General features: G+C 38.9%; 1 long non-coding RNA gene across 1 annotated transcript; it reads left to right on the top strand.

Annotated features, from left to right (window-relative positions):
• Nucleotides 1–21894: 21894 nt before the first annotated feature.
• Nucleotides 21895–24013, top strand: LOC104210460 (uncharacterized). Its single transcript, XR_706897.2, has 2 exons — nucleotides 21895–22349; nucleotides 23764–24013. It is a non-coding gene; the product is annotated as an uncharacterized lncRNA (long non-coding RNA).

Raw genomic sequence — 24013 nt, 5'->3', positions numbered from 1 at the left:
TCTTGGAAACTCTGCTCACAGGCCTCTGTCCATTGAAACTTAGTCGCTTTCTATGTCAGCTTTGTTAATGGTGCTAAAAGAGAAGAAAAATCCTCTATGAACCTCTGATAGTATCCTGCTAAGCTTAGAAAGCTATGAATCTTTGTCGGAGTGGTAGGTCTAGGTCAGGATTTCACACCCTCAATCTTCTGAGTGTCTACCTTTATACCTCCGTTGGATACAATGTGCCCCATGAATGCTACAGACTTCAACTAGAACTCATACTTAGAAAACTTAGCATACAATTTATTATCATGAAGGGCCTGGAGTACCGCTCGCATGTGGTCCACATGCTCGTTCTCTAAACGTGAATAAACCAGAATATCATCAATAAAGACTATCACAAACAAATCTAAATATGGCCGGAATAGGCTATTCATCAAGTCCATAAATATGGCAGGTGCATTCGTCAGCCCGAAGGACATGACAAGGAACTCGAAGTGGCCATATCGGGTCCTGAAAGCTGTCTAGGGAATATCTTTCTCCCGAACTCTAACATGGTGGCACCCCGACCTCAAATCTATTTTTGAAAAGCATCTAGCTCCCTACAACTGCTCAAACACGTCATCTATACTTGGAAGTGGATACTTATTCTTAGTAGTTTCCTTGTTCAGTTGCCTATAATCGATACACATCCTTAGTGAGTTGTCTTTCTTCCGTACAAACAGTACCGGTGCACCCCAAGGTGAGGTACTGGGTTTGATGAAACCTTTCTCTAGTAAATCTTTTAATTGCTCCTTCAACTCCTTTAATTTGGTATGTGCCATTCTATATGGAGGGATGGATATTGGTTGCGTTCCCGGAAGAAAATTGATGCCAAAATCTACCTCTCGCTCTGGAGGAATACCTGGAAGTTCATCTGGAAATACATTTGCGTACTCTTTGACTACTGGAATAGACTGAAGTGTAGGTATCTCAACATCTGCATCTTTAACTCGCACAATATGATAAATGCACCCCTTTGCGATCATTTTTCTCACTTTCAGATAGGAAATAAACCTACCTCTGGGTGTCACTATATTATCTACTCATTCAAGGACTGGCCCACCCGGAAAATGAAATCTAGATGTCTTTGCTCGGAAATCAACTGTAGCATAACAAGCTGCCAACCAATTCACGCCTATGATAGCATCAAAATCCAACATCTCTAGCTCAACTAGGTCGGCTGAGGTCTGACGACCACAAACTATCACCGTACAACCTCGGTAAACCCGTCTAGCGATAATCGATTCTCCGACCGGTGTAGATACCGCCAAAGGATCACTTAGTATTTCAGGCACTATACCAAATTTCCTTGCGACAAATGGGGTAATACATGATAAAGTAGATCATGGGTCTATCAAGGCATAAACATTGTGAGAACAAATGGTCAACATACCTGTCACAAAGTCTGGTGAGGATTCTTGGTCTTGTCGATCTGTTAGCACATAGATACGATCCCGGTTACCACCTGAACTAGACCCTCTACCTCTGCCTCGATCTCTACCAGCCGAAGACTAAGATTTGCGCCCTGAAAGATGTACGGAGATAGCTGATCTTGTTTTTGAATTCGTTAGTTGCGCCATACCCCCAAAATTTCTATTTGGGCAATCTCACACCATATGCCCTAGACGTCCACGTGTATAACAAGCATCGGAACCGGCTCGGCATTGGCCCAAGTGTCCCCTACCGCAGATGGTACACCGCAGCGGTAATGGCCATGTATTCCCCGAACCTCGTTGCCGCTGCAAACCTGATGCCTGAGAGCTTTCACCTAGTTTGACTAAGTATAGCGGTCATAACTGTAACCCTGTAGCTGAGGTGGCGTAGGTCTAGGTGGCCATTCGATGTACTGGGGCCTGTAACTACCCTATGACTGCTCCTGAGACCTGGCAAGTCTCATCCTCTTCCGCTGCCCTGGCTCAGTCCTCTCCATACCCTATTGCCGACGCCTAACCCTTTCTATATTATGGGCAAATGCCTAAATTCGGGAGATATCCATACTATCATGTAATGCAGCGGAAGGTACATGCCTCGGTCAACTCTGGGGCCAACCCTGCTATAAACCTGTGGATCCTTTCCCGCATAGTAGCAACTATAGATGGTGCATATCTGGCCAATGAGTCAAAACGGAGACTATACTCTCGAACACTCATATTGCAATGCTTGAGGGCTAGAAACTGATCGACTCGGGCCTATCAGATCTCCCGCGGTAAGTACTAGTCAAGAAAGGCATCTGAAAAATTCTCCCAAATAGCTGGAGGTGCATCACGTCCCCTGGACCTTTTCCATCCCTCGTACCAAAGTATGGATATATCTCAGAGTCAAAAAGCTGCTAGGTCAACTGCCTCTTTCTTCCTGGCATATATAACCTGAAAGATCCTGTGAAGCTGATCTATGAAATCCTGCGGGTCCTCTCTCTGATCTGTCCCCGTGAACTCTAGGGGATTCAAAGCAATAAACTCTCAGACCCTTGAACTCCCAGATCCCTCAGAAGGTACACTAGCAGATGCCCTAGCTTGTTGCTGGGTAGCTACCAACTGTGCCAACAAATGCACCGCGCTACTCAAGTCCTGATCTGATGGAAGCGGAGGGGGAACTAGATGTGCGGTCTCCCTAGGAATCTCCTCAGGTGGCGGAGGAGCCGGTAATTGCTGGGTAGGGGTCTTTCCCTGCGACTCCGATAGGGCCCCATCTGCTGGGGGTACCCTGCTAGTCCCCTCACCTACTGCTGTTTCTCTCCTCTAGCTAGCCGTAGTCTTCCTAGTTACCATCATCTGTGCATGCAAACGTCAACACGTAAGTTTAACTCAAATTTCATATAACTTAGTGCTACAACACGATTTAGATTTGAAAGAAGGGTAATGAACTCCTAAATGTCTCGTAGTCCCTTGCTTATATAATATGGTGCACCACACATCTATAATTAAGACCTTACTAGACACGACTTGTAGACTCCCTGAGCCCGGAGGCGAGACCGGTACCCAGTGGCTCACCTATCCTTGCGTATCACTTGCGACTAAGAGACTCTGAACATGTAAGGTCATACTTTGGCCATGGGCCACATTACAAGGTAATGCGCGATGCAAAATATAAAATTGAATATTGACTAACGCTGACTAAATGTCAATGTAAAGCTAGGCCGGCAAAGCCGTCATAATTACTACAATTGATAAGCCAACAAAATATACGTACAGAGCCTACAAGCCTAACACACTGCACTAACTGATAGGAGATGTCTACAAGCCTCTACTGATAGATGTACTGTGATCAGAACAAGGCCCCGACCTACCCCTAACTTATATACATATATGCACAAAATGTACACCAAACTTCTAGACCCGGCAAACTCTGAAGGACGGGGAGCTTACCGATAAAGCTGAACTCGGGCAAACACCTACTGAGGAGGTCAACTCGTCTGTCTGTCTGAACCTGCACGCATGAAATGCAGCGCCCCAGAAAGGGATGTTAGTACGAAATAATGAACCGAGTGTGTAAAGCAATATACTGAAAGCTGAAACTGAGTTGATAATATAATAACTGCAAGTAGCTGAAAGTCAAAGATAATCTGAAGGTATGCTTACCTGCTGATACTGACTCAACTCTCTCAATATAGTAAGTAAAATAGTTGTCTGGCCCTATAAGGCTCGATATATATATATAGCTCTGTCGTAGTAGGCTCGCTCATAGGCGCTCAGCCATACTAGGCTTTGTATCTCAACCAACTAGGCTCGCTCATAGGCACTCTGCCACAGTAGGCTTGGTATATAACTTACCATCTGATCAGAGGTTGCCAATAGGGACCTGCCCACCGATTATAGCTCGATGGTAATGAAAATATTTTAATACTGCATACATAAACTCTCTTCTCTCTTAACTGGAAGAAGAAAATACTCAATTTATAAAATACTCATCGTTTGGTTAAATGAAGGATGGCTGGTACCATAACAATGATACAAAAATCTGTAGGCGTAACAAAATTAGAGACAATAAGGTAAGTGTTCTTCTAGTGTTTAAGAACAACAAAATGACATCAATCAGAAAGCTGCCTTCATGCTTTTGTTCCAGTAGAGGTTCATGCTTGTAAAGGGGGATCTCCAAAAGTACATGGTATTAATTTACAGAACTAGAAAATATATGTAACTTGCAAGACTAGCAAAATATACGTAAATTCAATGATATGAATTTTTCTTTAAGCCTCGTTATCAAACTCGTGTAATTACGAGATCATGCAAAATGAAAGAAGAGCTTAGTCTTAATATATCCGGAGTAGGAAAAAATCCATATGATATTTTTAGGAAAAGGTTGCGCCGTACTCTTTTAGAACTGCAAAATTTTACGTTGCTAATAATTCTTGTTGGATCCCTTTTGGTTGCGAGAATTCATGTTGCTTAATATAACGCTTAGGATCTGACTGGAGTATTTTTGAATGAAACTTGTTGAAAGTTTTTAGGGTAGCTAATGTTCCCCATTTCTTAATTGTGGTGTCTTGATATGAAAAATGTTTAAAATTAAGTAAAGGTATAATTAACATGTTATGCCACCTAGTAAGAATAAGTGTTGTTGTAAGAATTAGCCACCTAATAAAGAATGACTCTTAGTCATTTCTTTAACTAATTGCCACATTTTGGGTTGTGTAGTCTCATAGTTTAATTATTAATTAGGTAATATCTTGCTACCCGATAATTAACCAATTACCACATAATTAAGGATTATCTCAAATTACTTAAAATTTTACTTATTTTTAATATATTTTATACATCATATTATCACGGGCATATGGTACCTTGTATGGTACTAGTCTATAAGTATCAAGTATTATAGCCCGGACCGTATTTTATCCAAATTCGACAACCTTTAACGAAACTCATTTTCTTTAATTCGTGTACCCTTTCCTGTATGACACTTACTTATTGCTTGTTATAAATAACATAAATATGTTAACCTCAAGATAATCTCATCCCCAAGTGTATGTCAATTAACTGAAGATGAAACTTCAAGTACGAAAAACGCGAGATGTCCTCTACTATGTAACTGATCAAATATGTCATATATACGTGGCAATGGATACTTGTTCTTCACTGTCACTTTGTTCAACTTAGCGATAGTCAATACACTTGCGCATAGAACCATCCTTCACCTTCACAAACAAGACTAGAGCACCCTAAAGCGACAAATTGGGACGAATGAAGCCCTTATCAAGCAATTCTTGTAACTGCTCCTTTAACTCCTTCAACTCAGGCGGAGCCATACATAATGGAGGAATGGAGGTGGGACGAGTTCCCGATAACAAATTAATACCAAAGTCGATATCCCTGTCGGGCAACATGCTCGGAAGATCTACTGGAAATATATCTGGATAATCCTTCACTACCGTAACTGACTCCATGATAGGAGTATCAACACTGATATCTCTCACATAAGCTAGATACACATCACACCCCTTCTTAATCATCCGCTGAGCTTTAGAAATGAAATAACTCTGCTAGGAGTATAATATAAGTTGTCTCTCCACTCTAACCATGGTAATCCTGGCATAGCTAGCATCGCGGTCTTGGCGTGACAATCAAGAATAGCATAATAGGGAAACAACCAGTCCATCCCCAAAACAATATCAAAGTCTACCATACTGAGCAATAATAGATCGGCTCTGGTCTCAATAACAGTAAGACCAACCAAACATAACCGATACACACAGTCAATAGCAATAGAGTCTCCCACAGGTGTAGACACATAGATAGGAGAACTCAAAGAATCACTGGATATACCCAAAATACGGAGCAAAATAAGATGACACATATGAATAAGTGGAGCCTGGATCAAACAAGACTGATGTAACTCTATGATAGACCGAAACAATACTTGTGATGATAGAGTCGAATGCAACTATTTTCGTCTGAGTAGGACGAGCATATTATCTGGCATGGCCTCCCCCTCTAGGGCGACCTCTACCTGCCCGACCTCCACTCAAGCTGGCTATGCAAGTGGAGTGGTAGCTGGTGCTGTAACCATAGCCTGAGGACCTGGTTGAGCACGCGGAGCCTGAATAGTCTGTGGAGGTGCTGTCACGACCCAAAATCTGTTAAAGGTCATGATGGCGCCGGACACCACTGTCAAGCAAGCCAACACTAAATAGTTAATTTAATTCTCTTTTTAATATTTTGAAATCATAAATTTCCTTCAATTTAATTAGTAAAAATTGAACTTTAAAAAATAATAATGATGTTTTCCAATTTCAATACTGAATATCCCCTAATCATCCCAAAATCCAGTGTCACAAGTTCATGAGCATTTACTAGGAAGTAAAACAAAATACAATAACTATTCAGAATACAAAATTTGGACAGAAAAAAAATACAAGAACTCTGAAGGAGACTCTGTTGGCTGCAGATTCGTCTTATAAGATGTAACGCACCTAAGTCCCCGTATCAACCACGTTGTTGCACCCACAAGGCCACTAGTCATACATGTGTCTGAACAACAAAATGTACAGCAAGTGTAATATGAGTACGAAAACAATGCGTACCCAGTAAGTATCCAGTCTAACCTCAAAGAAGTAGTGATGAGGGGTCGACTTTGACACTTACTAAGGGCCAACAATATGATAATACGAAATTCCAATTAAGCATGATATATAACTATAAGACTCAAAACAAGAAATAACTGAACAAGTCTTCACCATATTCAAGAGCTTAAACCACTTCCTTCCTTTAAAACATATGATCACACCAAACAATGAATTTATACCAATAAATAAAGGACTTCCAGTTCTATTATCACATACAAATACCACCGAGGAAGTTCGGCCCGATCCAACATAAATGTAAACTGTGCACTATCGAGGGTCGAACAATGTGAACCATAGATGCATCTATTAACCTACCGAGGCGATCATCCCCCTCCCATGAGAATAGTAGAATGAATTACCCTGCTCGCAGATCATACTCGCGACGCGGTCAAATATAAATTTAAGGAATTACCCCACTCACAGATCATACTTGCGATGCGGTTACACATAGATTTCTTAAGTTATTATAGTATTCTTCCATTTTTTTCAAAATGCGAAGTTCAAATAAAAACTTTTAAGATCCCAATTTTCCTCAATTTTAACTCCTTTCAAAATATTTAATAAGCAAACTCAATCCCGCTCCTTCTCAAGGCAAATAATAAATATAAATCAATAACAATATCAACAAGGAATGATGTAAGCCTAGAACTACCCGTACATAGGCATAGCTAGTAGCTATGTATGGACTCTCGTCACCTAGTGACGTAGCCCCCAGAAATATAAGCACATAATAATTTAGTTCACCTATGGGGTTAATTCCCTCTTACAAGGTTAGAAAGGAGACTTACCTCATCTTAAAGCCCACTTTACGGTCACAATTTCACTCTAAAGCACCAACTTGGTGCCGTTCAATCCGAAACTAGTCAAACAACATGCAAATTAATTTAAAATATACTCCAATGCATGAAATTTAACAATTTATAAAAATTATCAACTCCACTCGAAAAGTTGGCAGTGGGGACCACGTCTCGGAACCCGATGAAACTCACAAAATATGACAACCCATTCTGCTACGAGTTCAACCATACCAATTTTATCAAATTTCGATAATAACTTGACATCCAAATCTTAGATTTTTGTTCTTGAAACGTTTTGCAAAAATCTCGAATTCTTCCATTCAAATCCAAAATAAATGAAGAATATAACCATAGAATCATGAAGTATAATTACTTTCATATATAAAACACTTACCCCAATCCATATGGTGAAAATCGCCTAAAACATTGCTTCAATTATAGCTCCAAAGCTCCAAATATGTTAAAAATGGTTGAAACCTCGAAATATAGCTTCTGCCCAGGTATTTACTCTTCGCAATCGCTGAAAATGTATTGCGATCGTAAAGCACAGCATTTATCAGCCCAAAATTTGCCCTTCGCGATCGCGCAAAATGCTTCGCCATTGCGAAGAACAAATGCCCAGCTCTTCCAGACACCTCTAGTATAATGGTCATAACCTTTTGTAAAAACTCCAAATTATAAATGGTTTAACTTTTTGAAAACTAGACTCCAAGGACTACAACTTTTAGGTTTCGCTCATCTCCAAGTTCCTTATAGATTAAGATATATAAGCTTCCAAAATCAGCCATGTGCAACACAAATATTTTCTTCGCGATTTCCAAACTCTTCCTGGATAGGCTGTAGTGTACCTCTCATAACTTTTTGTACACAACTAAAAATGCCAAATGGTTTATTTTTTCTGAAAACTACATACAAATAGCTACAACTTTCATTTTTAGATCATCTCCAAATTCCTTATAGATTGGAAGATACAAGCTTCCAAAGTTGGGTCAGTGCAGCAGAAACTTTCCTCTACGTGATCGCGAAAAACCTTCCGCGATCACGAATCACTGGCCATTTTCTCCCATTTTACTCATCGCAATAGCGACCAATTCCCTGCGATCACGTAGAACACTGCTGTAGCCAAAAACCAGTAGCTAAAATGGCCTAGAAATGGTCTGAAACCATCCCGAAACTCACCTAAGCCCCATGGGACCCCGTCCGAACATACCCACAATTCTCAAAACATATCACAAACTTAGTCGAGGCCTCAAATCACATCAAACAATGCTAAAAACATGAATTACACCCCAATTCGAGTATAATGAAACTAAGAAATTTCAATTTCTACATTCGATGTTGAAACCTATCAAGTCACGTCCGATTGACATCAAATTTTTCACACAAGTCACATTCGACATTACGGACCTACTCCAACTTCTAGAATCGAAATCCGACCCTGATATCAAAAAGTCCACGCCCGGTCAAACTTCTCAAAAACCTTCAAATTTATAACTTTCGCCAAATGACCTGAAATGACCTATGGACCTCGAAATCCACTTCTGGATGCGCTCCCAATACCAGAATCACCATACGGAGCTATTCCTACACTCAGAATCCCAAACGGACATCGATAAGATTGAAATACACCTCAACCCAAATTCATGAAATTCTTCCAAAATGCCAACTTCCACAATAGGCGCCGAAATGTTCCCGAGTCATCCAAAACCCAATCCGGACATATGCCCAAGTAGAAAATCATCATACGAACCTGTTGGAACCTTCAAATCCTGATTCCGAGGTCGTTTACTTAAAATTCACAGTTTAGTTAATTCTTCCAACTTAAGGCTTCCAAAGTGAGAATTTTCTTTCCAAATCTACTCCGGACTTCCCGAAATTCAATTTAGAGCATGTATGTAAGTCATAATACCTGAAGTGAAGCTACTCAGGGCCTCAAACCATTGGACAATGCACTAGAGCTCAAAATGACCGGTCGGGTCGTGACATTCTCTCCCACTTAAACATATATCCGTCATTGAACGTGCCAAGAACTACTCCGGAGTTGTCCAAAATCACTGTTTATTATCTCGTGCACCTACCCATGCTACCACAACCCAACTGAGCACATTAGCTCAAGTCGATCTAAAGATTCTCCTTTTTATTTAGTCAAATAAGCCTTAGAGCCAAATTCCAACATCCAGAACTCTCCATCGGGCCTGGTTTCAACATATGAATACCGTATTAGTCACTACACATCATACCAAAACATGATTGCATACTTTTTTCTGAATTCACACCATGCACTGCATATTTCATATGACTATAATAATATCCTCTGATAATAATAGCCAAAATTCCATGAATTTGATGCCCACAACACACCTCATGACACACATATGTTCTGTTCCAACTCTTGCAATGCTGCCACAATGGAAGAGATGTGTAGAAATTTCATAACCGAATGCCGAGTCAACAAATCATTGAGTCTCTCTTCCTGACAAGAACCATTACCCCATTATGAACCAGATAATGATATTTCTCTTTAATATGTTTCATATAAATCTGATCGACTGATCCCGGATCCAAAAATCTCGTCTCACCCAGTGCGAGCTGCTCATGCAATAAACCACCTCAGACACGACCAAGAGTCTCATATGATGCCAAAATTTGCCAACAAACTACCAACTCGAATGTGATACATAAGGAAAACGAACTCTGGAAAAGCTTACTCAACCCACATAACTAATTCGACAACCGAAAAGTTGTTACGAACCTTCCTCAAAGAATGGGAAACAAAACACATAAGGATAGATATAGGGGATTGTACTCAATATCACACTGTTGCGGCGTGCAACCCGATCCACACATAAAATCTATATAAGGAGATACTTACCGATCTAGAATTCTCATTACTACAAAATACTTGAATATCGGCCACAATCACGCCAAGTGCATAATACCATCCCTGGGGAGATAGATAGCCATATGCTACAAAACCCAAGCACAACTAAGGTGTGATATATGATCTGAATCTCGAGAGATATCCTGCTTACATAATACCATCACTACGCGGAACCACAACACATATGAAATTTATCAAGCCGTTTCACAACTCACACGACATAATATAGTATTACTTGAAATATCCGATGACAAAACAACATCCAACATCCGAATACTCCTCCATAAGGAGCGTTATGCTGAAATGAATATATCCGGCCTGATAGAGAGCCCATGTTCACATTTAGATCCATCCACAGACCTCAAGCCGATTATGATCGTATCACACTAGGCCAGTAACCTTTCAAGGATCTGCAATAACCCTTTTTCCCATAAGACACAAGAACAATCGTCGATCTGGAACAAACTTCCACAGTCCACAACCAAATGAACCGAGCGCCCTTCAAGCATAAATTATCACATGAATGATATTACCACAATATCTATATTTGGTTCTAATCTTCGATCAATCAAGTGACTACATGTCACACTTATATAATCTTCCCGTGGTCACGCTCCCACGACCTTCCGCACTAGGTAACAAGTCTGCACATCTATACTACCAGCCATACTAATGCTGTAAAGTGAATCAAGGATCTGAAAATCAGTACACAAAACCTCTTACACATGACACCAACCTCAGGTGAAGCTAAAGACAATACCAGCTTACTCTAAACATCTGAATCATTTCCTGATCATCCGAGTTCGTGACATTCTTATCAATACCAAACTGCAACCTCGATCCTCAACTTTCAAATTTCATGCCACTCACTGAACCTATCCTACCAATTCGTGAGATCACAAGAATTCCATCATAACTCCTGAACCACTAATGGGATACACACTTCATCATATAGAAACCTTTCACTTAACTCATTTCAGGAGAACCATTGCAACACGCGACTGAATTCTCATAACTCCAGAAAACACAATCCTCAAGTAGGGGTCTAAGCTACCATAACTCTTCCGGGGTCCGACTACACTATTCAGATCATTATAATTGAATATCTCTAAATAAATCAAATTACAGCGATCGCCAAGCCTCGCACGTACCGCCACCAATCACCTGCATAACTTAACATGCTGAAGGAACTGATCATTGCCACCACCATGTCCATTCAACTATTGCTATCGAACCAACTTCTTCTAATTAACTCTGAACTTTCCTTAGAAATAACAATGGCTCAATTCAAAATATAACAAAATCAATCCGCACTCATCCTGGTGATCCTATTTCACGAGACCACATTGTCTCAAAACCCACAAATCATCTCATACCCTCCTTGTGCGCACAATCGCATCTTCAACTGGTATACCCATTCTGATAATTCCTCTATGAATTTCGAAGTTATTTTCTCCCATTCCTCCAATGCTACACCATAGACCGAAGATAACATAGAACACTCCAAGCCCTTTTTATAATCCGCTGCAAAGGTTCGATACTTAACCATACCACGGACTCGAAATCCTTAGGCACTGAGCTTTAATTTTGAACCTACTAGGTCCATTGTTGAGAGTCATGCACTCTAACTTGTTCCCGAATATAGTCACACTCCAAGGCCCTGCTAGCACATGAACACCCTCTCCAAAAAGTAACCGACTGAATTCCTTTCCTTATATATCACATCCACACGAAGCATAAACTCTTAGTCTTCCTAAAACCTAAACATGAACCGATAAGGCCAAATATAGCACATATTCCTCAAATCCTTTGCTCAAATTACTACTGATTTTTTTTCTTAATCATAATAACCCAGCAATACACTGATAACTAGAAACACACAAGTAGACAAACACGCAGTCCAATCATAGACGTTGGGGCTCTCCCACTTAGCTTGAAGATACAATTATATAACCCTGAGACCTACCGAGATTCCTTCTTCCCCATTGGCATCAGCTAAAAGTATAAAAATGCATTCCAAACTCGAAGTCATGTTGCACCTAAATAAAAATCCATGGACCTAGTCGTTGTCCACCATGAATTTGCCAAATGGCTCCAGACTTTCCTCAAGGCGTGTGACCATCCTACCACAGAGCTCATATGTTACTCTGCCACTCTCCCACTTTGGTTCAACCCTCTCCTTTAAGCAACTACTCGACTTCTACTTTTCACACTTGATCTTCTAGCAATTCAACCACCGCAAAACACCTCCCACATGTCCTTCCTTGTCTTTCGTTGCCCAATTGTTGCCCCAAATTAGAATCCATCTCTAACACCCGAACAAATGAGCCGCTACCAACTCTAAACCTCTTAGAAGATCATTTTTCTCGAGCCATCAATACTAGAAGTACCAATTCGATTCCGAAATCTCTACACTCTGTTATCTCTAACAATCGCATCTTTAGAACCATTTTCACAATACCCTGCCCCGAAGGCAAATTGAAGAAGGCCATAATATCGGTGAACCTTAACGCATTCAACAAGGACGATGACACCACATCACAATTGAGAACTCTACCACATTCGAAAATACCAAGCCTCGTTACTCCATCAACCCAAATCAGAACATTCCTAGTCCGATTGCCTTTCCTCCGCCCGAAATAGAATACTTAATCTCTGAATCATGCACTGTGTAAAACCTCCTTTCAGGTCATTCACTGCCTCGATTCCTAAACAAGCACCCTACCATTACACAAACACTGTGTGATAGCAACGCACGAATCGTCATAACAATTAATGCCAAATCTCAAAACCTTAGGTAATACTGATGCTGAGCTGAAAAGACAGGACAACATACCGAAAGACGACGGTAATAGCCCAATCAAATATGCAGGTTGAAACATCCTGCACCATATTTGTAGTACCATGACAATTCCTCGATTCCCAATCCATAACAAGTGTTTCACGTCGTATAACATTGAATAGGAAAGAAATAAATGTACAAGCCTCAAAAGGATCAATTTGCACGATGAGGAATCAAGAAGGGAAGTACTCCTAAGAGCCCTGTAGCCTCTCGAAGATAAGTACATACGTCTCCGTACCGATCCGCAAGACTCTACTAGACTTGCTCATGATTTATGATACCTAAGTGAACCTAGTGCTCTGATACCATGTTGTCACGATACAAAATTCGTTAAAGGTCGTGATGGCGCCGGACACCACTGTCAGGCAAGGCAACACTAAACAGTTAATTTAGTTCTCTTTTTAATATTTTTGAAATCATAAATTTCCTTTAATTTAACTAGTAAAAGATGAACTTTACAAAATAATAATGATATCTTCCAATTTCAATACTGAATATCCCCTAAACATCCCAAAATCCGGTGTCACAGGTGCATGGGCATTTACTAGGAAGTAAAACAAAATACAATAACTGCCCGGAATACAAAATTTGGACAAAAAAGAAAATACAAGAACTCTGAAGGAGACTCTGCTGGCTGCGGATTCGTCTTATAAGATGCAGCGCACCTAAGTCCCCGTATCAACCACACTGCTGCGCCCACAAGGCCACTAGTCATACATGTGCCTGAACAACAAAATGTACAGCAAGTGTAATATGAGTATGAAAACAACGCATACCCAATAAGTATCCAGTCTAACCTCGAAGAAGTAGTGATGAAGGGTCGACTTCGACATTTACTAAGGGCCAACAATATGATAATACGAAATTTCAATTAAGCATGATATACACAATAAGACTCAGAACAAGAAATAACTGAACAAGTCTTCACCATATTCAAGAGCTTAAACCACTTCCTTCCTTTAAACATATGATCACACCAAATAATGAATTTATACCAATAAATAAAGGACTTCCAGGTCTATTATCACACACAAATACCACCGAGGATGTTCGGCTCGATCCAATATAAATGTAAATTGTGCACTACCGAGGGTCGAACGGAGCGAACAATAGATGCATCGATTAACCTGCCGAGGTGATCAGCCCACTCCCATGAGAATAGTAGAATAAATTACCCCGCTCGCAGATCATACTTGTGACATGATCAAATATAAATTTAAGGAATTGCCCTGCTCGCGGATCATACTTGCGATGCGGTTACACATAGATTTCTTAAGTTATTATAGTATTCTTCCATTCTTTTCAAAATGCGAAGTTCAAATGAAATTTTTTTAAGGTCCCAATTTTTCCTCAATTTCAACTCTTTTCAAAACATTTAATAAGAAAACTCAACCCCGCTTCTTCTCAAGGCAAAAAATAAACATAAATCAATAACAATATCAACAAGGCATGATGTGAGCCTAGAACTACCCGGACATAGGCGTAGCTAGTAGCTATGTATTGACTCTCGTCACCTCATGCGTACATATCCCCCCACAAATAGAAGCACATAATAATTTATTTCACCTATTGGGTTAATTCCCTCTTACAAGATTACAAAGGAGATTTACCTCGTCTTAAAGCCTACTTTTCAGTCACAATTTCGCTCTAAAGCCCCAACTTGGTGCCGCTCAATGCTAAACTAGTCAAACAACATGCAAATTAATTAAAAATATACTCCAATGCTTGAAATTTAACAATTTATAAAAATTCTCAACTCCGTTCGAAAAGTTAGCAGTGGAGCCCATGTCTTGGAACCCAATGAAACTCATAAAATCCAATAACCCATTCTGATACTAGTTTAACCATACCAATTCCGATAACAACTTGACCTCTAAATCTTAAATTTTCGTTCTTGAAAAGTTTTGCAAAAATCTCGATTTCTTCCATTCAAATCTGAAATAAATGATGAATATAACAATAGAATCATAAAGTATAATTACTTTTGGATATAGAACACTTACCCCAATCCATATGGTGAAAATCGCCTAAAACATTACTTCAATCCGAGCTCCATAGCTCCAAATATGTTAAAAATGGACGAAGCCTCAAAATATAGCTTCTGCCCAGGTATTTACTCTTCGTGATTACGGAAAATGCTTCGCGATCATGAAGCACAACATTTCTTAGCCCAAAATTTGCCCTTTGCGATCATGGAAATAATTCGTGATCGGGAAGAACAAATGTCTAGCTCTTCCAGACAACCTCTAGTTTAATGTTCATAACCTTTTGTACAAAACTCCAAATTGCAAATGGTTTAACGTTTTGAAAACTATACTCCAAGGACTAAAACTTTCATGCTTTCCTCATCTCCTAATTCCTTCTATTACGTGATATAAGCTTCCAAATCAGTCTTGTGTAACACAACTTTCTTTTTCGCGATTTTCAAACTCTTCCCAGATAGGTTGTAGTGTACCACTCATAACTTTTTATACAAAACTACAAATGCCAAATGGTGTAATTTTCTGCAAAGTAGACACAACAAGCTACAACTTTCATTTTTGGATAATCTCCAAATTCCTTATATATTACAAGATACAAGCTTCCAAAGTCGGGTCAGTGCAGCAGGAACTTTCCTCTACGCGATCGCGAAAGGCCTTCCGCGGTCGCGAATCACTGGCCAATTTCTCCCATTTTAATCATCGCGATAGCGACAAATTCCCCATGATCATGTAGCACACTGCTGTAGCAAAAAACCAGCAGCTAAAACTGGCCTAGAAAAGGTCCGAAGCCACCCCGAAACTCACTTGAGCCCATCGGGACCCCGTTCGAACATACCAACAAGTCTCAAAACATATCACGGACTTAGTCGAGGCCTCAAATCACATCAAACAACGCTAAAAACATGAATCACACTCCAATTCGATGCCAAAACATATCAACTCACGTCCGATTGACATCAAATTTTGCACACAAGTCATATTCAACATTACGGACCTATTCCAACTTCCAAAATCAGAATCCAACCCCGATATCAAAAAGTCCATGCCCGGCCAAACTTCTCAAAAACCTTTAAATTTATAATTTTCACCAAATGACCCTTGAATGACCTGCGGACCTCCAAATCCACTTCCGGATGCGCTCTCAATACTAGAATCACCATACAGAGCTATTCCAGACTCGAAATCCCAAATGGACATCGATAAGATTTAAATACACCTCAACCCAAATTTTTGAAATTCTTCCAAAATGCCAACTTCCACAATAGGCGCTGAAACATTCCCGAGTCATCCAAAACCTAATCGGGACATATTCCCATGTCCAAAATCATCATACAAACATGTTGGAAGCTTCAAATCCCGATTCCGAGGTTATGTTACTCAAAAATCACACTTTAGTCAATTCTTCCAACTTAAAGCTTTCGAAATGAGAATTTTCTTTCCAAATCAACTCCGAACTTCCCGAAATTTAATTCCAACCATGCATGAAAGTCATAATACCTAAAGTAAAGCTACTCAGGGCCTCAAACCACTGAACGACGTACTAGATCTCAAAACGATCGGTCGAGTCGTTATAGGTGCACCCCTCCTAAGTCTGGGGCAATCCCTCACCATATGGCGAGTGCCACCATACTAAAAAAAAGCACTCGGAGGACGTGACTGTTGTGGATGGCTTGCGACAGATCGATTGGACTGACCGCTGAAAGCACCCCGTGCAGGAGGTACACTAGACAATGGCGGTGCATAATAGGGAGCCTGGGGCCTAGGAGTGCCCAAAATACTGCAGCCGACTGGAAGTGCTTAATGAACAGGGCGACTCACATAACTCCTACCCTGATGAGTTACAACTGGAGCACGAGTACCACTATAAGTGGCATACTCTCGCGGAAACTATAGGGAGATGGTGAGTAGAGAAAATAAAAATGAGAGTCTTGTTAGTAAAAATCTGCAAAGGGCACTATAAGGCGATGGTGAGAAGAGAAATGAGAGAGGTCAGCTGGTGAAAATCTACAAAGGGCACTATTGACCGAAAAGAGGATCCTTGCAGCCATGGCATCAACATAGTCCCAGGCAGAGTTTCTGGGTTTCGAGGCAAAGGTTGTGATGAGTTTCTAAGGGTCGGACGATTTACACGGATTAGGCATGTCATGTTCATTGAAGTCCACATGTACTCCCAGATAAGTCCTTCTTTCCATTCCCTGAAAGGGACACCCTTGTTTAAACTCATTCCCTATTCTATTATTTGTTTTTCTTTGAATCCCTTTCAGTCTAACTTTATGTCAAAATAAAGGCAAAGAAAGGATGGCAAGACCGATAACAGGGCTCTCGTTTGAAGCGAGCGAATACATTCAAAGGCACCAAGCCTCGATAAAGGCATCAAGTCAACCCCGACTGGACATGATTGGCAGATGCTCTGAAATTGGAATTTTTTTAAAAAAAAAAAGCAAATTCAAAGTTGAAGTGCCGGCAAAGGCAAAATAAAGTTAAAAAGGGTAAGTCCCCCTGCGCGACCAACTATCATGCCAAATGTTTGAAAAACCAAAGGTTCTCGGGGCCAGAAATGCAAATGGTATTCGGGAAACAACCAACGGCTTTGAAATTATCATCAAAAGATAACAGGCCAAGATCAAGTGACTGAAATACTCAAGACCACAAAACCAAGAACCTATTCGAATTAACAATTGTTCTTTGTGGAAAAAAAATAGGTGCAATCAAAAAACAACATCGCAAGAAGAAGGTGCAACCAAAAGAGAATCATGCAGAGATTGAAAACAACTCTACAACGGAAAACTCTCAAAAGGGATTTCTTCTCAAAATTCTTTCCCGCATTTTACTCTTTCTCTCTATATGAACAAAAACATTCAAAATCATAGTAGTATATGGTACATCAATCCCTAGCTACATTTTCCAACATAGGGTACACCACTCCCTAGTTGCTTTTCCAACATAGGGTACACCACTCCCTAGTTGATGATGTTTTAGAATAGGGTACACCACTCCATAGTCTCCTTACCAATATAGAGTACACCAATCCCTAACTGTATTTTCCAACATAGGATACACCACTCCCTAGGTGATTGATCTTAAATGCAGGGTACACCACTCCCTGATATATTTATCGATAAAGCTGAAACACAGGGTACACCACTCCCTGATATCATTCCTAGACATAGGGTACACCACTCCCTAGTCTCTTTACCAGTATAGGGTACACTAATCCCTACTTGTGTTTTCCAACATATGGCACACCACTCCCTAGTTGATGATGTTTTAGACATAGGGTACCCAACTACCTAGTCTCCTTACCAGTATAGGATACACTAATTTCTAGCTGTATTTTCCAACATAGGTTACACCACTCCCTAGTTGATTGAGCTTAAATGCAGGATACACCACTCCCTGATATCATTACCAATTGATCTTAATTGCAGGTACATCACCCCCTGATATCTTTCGCTATAAAGCTGAAACACATGGTAGACCACTCCCTGATATCATTCCTAAACATAGGATACACCACTCCCTAGTCTCTTTACAAGTATAGGGTACACCAATCCCTAGATACATTTTCCAACATCGGGTATACCAGTCCCTAGTTGACGATGTTTTAGGCATAGGGTACACCACTCCCTGATATCTATATTAATAGAGCAGAAATGCAGGGTACACCACTCCCTTGTATCATTCCTAGACATAGGGTACACCACTCCAAAGTCTCCTTACCAGTATAGGGTACACCAATCCCTAGCTGTATTTTTTCTAACATATGGTACACCACTCCCTAGTTGATTGATCTTAAATGCAGGGTACACCACTCCCAGATATCTTTATCAATAGAGCTTAAATGCAGGGTACACCACTCCCTGATATCATTCTTTTAGATATAGGGTACACCAATCCCTAGCTGTATTTTCCAACATAGGTGACACCACTGTGTAGTTGATAATATATCATCCCAAATATAGGGTACACCATTCCCCAATTTTTACCAGTATAAGGTACACCAATCCTTAATTGTGTTTTCCAATATAGGGTACACCACTCTCTAGTTGATTTGATCTTAAATGCAGGGTACACCACTCCTTAATATCATTCCAAACATAGGAAACATGATTCCCTAGTCTTTTTACCAGTATAGGGTAAACATATCCCTAGTTGTGTGTTCCAACATATGGTACACCACTCCCTAGCTGATTTGATCTTAAGTGCAGGGTACACTACTCCCTGATATATTTTTCCAATATAGGGTATACCATTCCCGACCGTATTTTCCTAATTTAAGGTACACTAATCCTTAATTGAGACATCATTTTAACAGAAAGGGAACACCATCCACAAAATAAATAAAAATGAAAAAAATAAAATCAATCAAAATCATGATCTCTTCAGGATACACCATCTCCGATACTTTAATTTTTTTTAATGAAGAAGCAGTTTAGAATTTGTTACAATAACTCACGAAATTTTCCTAGTGAAAAATGAGGCAAACAAATTTCGTTCGTTTGCTTGTTTTGGTGAGTGAGCAGGTTTTACCTCGAGGCACAGGGTTCAAGATGACCAAAAGAAGAAGTCTCAATCCAGAATAAAGAAAATAAAAGAAAAAGAAATGAATCAAAAATGAAAAAGTGAATGAAAAGAGGTAGACTACTTAAGACATGAATGAAGTCACGAGCATTTCATTTCCCTTTTTGATTAGAAGAAGCCGCAGAAGAATGAACTAGCACCTGCAGCTAGCAAGCATCAAGATTCAGATCAGAGTCTGCATGAAGAACCAGTCAAGACTCAAGATCAAATTTTAGAAGTCTTATAGATAGGAATCTTGTGACTCATAGATGATAGGTTTGTTTAGTTTCTCTTGATTTTGATTTTGGTGTAATAAAGAGTCCATCAAGTAGTAAGAATAGCGACAACAGTGAAATCACAGTATCTCGATAATTCTAGCTACCAAACTTTCTGAAATACACTGACCTGATTCCTTTATAGCCAAGGATATGTGGGCAACCTATGAAGCAAGGTTCGGTCTAAACTTTTCAAAATGCTTCTCATGGAGTATCAAACGGGCTAAACTTGCTCATTATTTCTCACTTTATCTTTGCCCGAAAACTATGCGTAGTTTACTCCTAAAAATTCACAAAAAATAATTTTCTAGTTGTCTTTGATTTTATAGAATTTCTAGGAATTTTTTTTATTTGTTTGTTTGCATTTATTTGCATTTTGTGCGTATTTAATATCTTAAATCATGAAAGTCATCAAAAAAATCTAATCTTTATTTCATAGCATTTTAGGTTGCATTGCCTCACTAAAATATAAAATCACAAAAAAGACATTTTGTTACCTTTTGCATTTTAGGTGAAGTTAATTAGTTTCATTTTCTTTTAGATTATAAAATTAATTGATTAGTTGTAGTTGTTAAAATAGTTAAATGGGTCATTTTTGCAAATTAGTTTCAGAATTAGATTTAGTGGGTAATGTTGAAAATCAAAACAAATAGGGAAGATTGGGGGATTTGCATCTATACCCGTTTTTTGGGTCACGTTTTAACTTATGCCCGCTTTGCAAAAAGAATTACAAGCGTACTCACTTTTTCGCGTAACTTCAGCATACGGGGCTGAAGTAGCAAAGACAATCACGCAAAACTTCAGCATTCTAGTAGACGGGCATGAAGTAGCAAGTGTGCTGAACCAAATGTGCTGAAGTTTTTGTTTGTAATTGTTGAACTTAAGCATAGTAGCTGAAGTTTTGTTCTCTATTTGCTGAAGTTTTTGTTTGTAATTGCTGAACTTAAGTATAGTAGCTGAAGTTTTGTTCTCTATTTGCTGAAGTTTTTGTTTGTAATTGCACTAAATAAGCTGAAGTTTTTTTGTCTTGGATTCATTAGTTTTGTCATTAAGCTTTTTCAAAAACTTCAGCAGAAGATGCTGAAGTTATTTAGTTCATTTATAAAAACTTCAGCACTAAATAAGTTGAAGTTTTTTTTTTATCCTGGATAAGCTTTTTCAAAAATATCAGCAGAAGATGCTGAAGTTATTTAGTTCATTTGTAAAAACTTTAGCACTAAAAGCTGAAGTTTTTTGTCCTGGATTCATTAGTTTTGTCATAAAGCTTTTGCAAAAACTTCAGCAGAAGATGTTGAAATTATTTAGTTCATTTGTAAAAACTTCAGCACTATATAAGCTGAAGTTTTTGAAAAAGCTTTCTAACATACTAGATAAATAATCAGATTGCCAACAGTATCTAAATCATAAATTTTGAAAACAATAAACGTGAAAAGAACATAATTATCATTGTCTACTAACTTACATACGTGGAAATATTCACAAATTATTGTCTACTAACTTGCGTAATTATTTATAATTTATTTTTAAATAATCTGATAAATATATTTATGGCAATCATCCCATGAACTGAAGTTTCATAGCAGCACTAACAGCAGCAGAAGATAGAAGAAGAAGAAGAAGAAGAAGAAGAAGAAGAAGAAGAAGAAGAAGAAAACGAAGGAAGAGAAGGAGGAGGAGAAAAGGGACTGAAGTTGTTTAAAAAATGGGTACAATTTAAAACTTTTTTAAAAAAATAGGTATAGGTTAAATGGGGGCGACCAAATAAGATTCCCCATGCAATTTTTACGGGAAGATTGAGGTTTGTTTTCTTGTTTGAAACCAAACTGGGCCAAATACTATGGCCCAGATTTGTTAAATACACGCCCAAACGCATCTCCAAATCGGTTCAGTCCCCTATAAACAGAACGACGTCGTTTTAGGTTAATTTGATTAGACTAAATCTTATCCATCCCTCAAACCCCATCAAACGGTCAAGAACTAAATCATTAGTCACAGAAAACTATCTTTGAGACCGAACCCCACAAACTTCTCATATCATCTCTCACCTCCTCTTTCACGCCCCACCTTCCGCCACCGCCGGAAATTGCCCATGGCGGCGGCCAGTCTCCAAATAGCCCTTAAATTTCACCCTATATTCCCCAACTCCTCTTCCATCCAAACCTCTTGCCAATATCCCCAAAATCCCCATCAAAATCAATGAATTTTAGATCTCGAAATATCAGAAAATCGATTCTTTCCTTTGTTCATTGCTCGATCATTTCGGCTTGGTTACGGCCAAAACTTACTTCAATGGAAAGCTCTTGACAAGTGCTATATATTTATGTAAGAGGTGGGTCATTTATCAGTGGCCGGATTTTGGTCAACCGGTGTTTGACCGGTCGGAGCCGTCTGGAGATTCCTTCTGTCGTTTCTTTTGAGCTCGTTAGGTAATCCTTGTCCCTTTCTTCTTTGTTCCTCTCTATCCTTTTGATAATTAGAAATTAGAAATTAGGTTTAGTTATTCTTCCGATTTTAGCACTGATAAGTTTTAAAACTGAATTATTCAATTGTCGACTCTTGTTTAATTCCTATTTTTCATATTTGTTCATTCTTTGTTGTTTGTCTCTTGGATTTAGATTTGATTTAGTAGTACTTTGTTTTGGTCTATGTATTTTGTTATTAGTTGATTAAATTAGATTTTAGTTTGTTTAATTAGTGTGTACCGTGCAATTTTTGCACAAATTAGAGTTATGGGATTTTTGTTTTATGTTTTGTCAAAGTGATGAAGAGGGTTTTTGGGTGTTAAAGATAGGTATGATCTTGGGCCAGAGACAGGCCCAAATTTTATATGAGTAAAAGAGTTGGGCCTAGGGAATATCCGTTAGAATAGTGAGGAAGTTTCTAGAGGTTAGTAGAGGAAAAGAAAGGGTAGAAAAGGACCATATAGCAATAAAGGGGACTGGAGGGGGTAAAAATAGAAATAAAAATGACTGAAAAGGAAGAGAAATAACAGAAAAGATGCTGATATTCTGTTATAAAATTGTTCATTCCCTCTCACATAAGACTCACGCATTCACTGACTATTCACAATACATTCACTCTCATTCTGTCATCCTCTCTCATCTGATACACATACAATACACATTCTCATTTATAGAATTTATTGTCTCTCTCACTCTCACTCGTACTCTCTCATCTTCACTTCTCACTCCTTCACAAAGCTGGATATACACTCAATCACACACGTCTGGAAAATGCTAAAAGAAATAGTTTGAAATTCAAAAATATGAGATCTAGAAAACCAAAAAAAGAGAATGAAATTCTGGAAAAACAAAATAAAGGAAGAACAATAGAGTTTTTGGTAGGTTACTTTGGAATTTGGATTCAAACAATTCAAAATCGAAGTTGTGGTTGTTTGCTGCTAATTTCGAGTTGATTTGCTTGGGTCTCAAACTTTTCTTCCTCTGGTTTGGCACTGTTGTTTTATGTTGTTCATCACTCTGAACTTCATCTTCAGTTCAGACCTCTATTTAATTTTTGATTGTTGTTTAGGTATGTTCAGCTGTCTCTGCTGTTGTTGTTTGAATCTTAAATGAAAACTCAATTTGTTTATGTGTTAATTTTGTTCCACTTTACAGATTTGTCATGTGTAATTGTTGATCTGTTTCGATTTACTTTCTCTGTTAAGTTCTGAAACTATTATGTTCTAAATCTGTTATAATCCTTAGATTCATCATCTGTTTATGTTAGTGTAAGTTTTAGCATTTGAATTGATTAATTGTCGATAAATAGAATAACACTTCCTATTATCGATCGTTTAGTTTATGAGGTCGATGTTTCATGTTCAAATGATATTGACAGGGGAGACTGGTCCTAATTTGTTGTTAGTTTGATAACCAACACTCATGGCCAATATAGTTCCCAAGGATAATCCAGTGGCTTAGTTTTCCTTGTAAATTAGAAGATCGCTGGAGTTTGTGAAAGCTAAAATTGGCTAGTACTGTAAAGTTGGATGTCACTATAATGTTTATTCATTGTTAGTGTTGTAATGAACTTGAACACTTCCAATTACTGGCTATGTATGTAATAAACTGAATAATTTCCTAGTTCA

Source organism: Nicotiana sylvestris, chromosome 10 (genome assembly GCF_000393655.2).
Source record: "Nicotiana sylvestris chromosome 10, ASM39365v2, whole genome shotgun sequence".
NCBI lineage: Eukaryota > Viridiplantae > Streptophyta > Magnoliopsida > Solanales > Solanaceae > Nicotiana > Nicotiana sylvestris.
The sequence above is the reverse complement of the archived record's forward strand: the minus strand, read 5'-3'. Positions and strand labels throughout refer to the sequence as shown.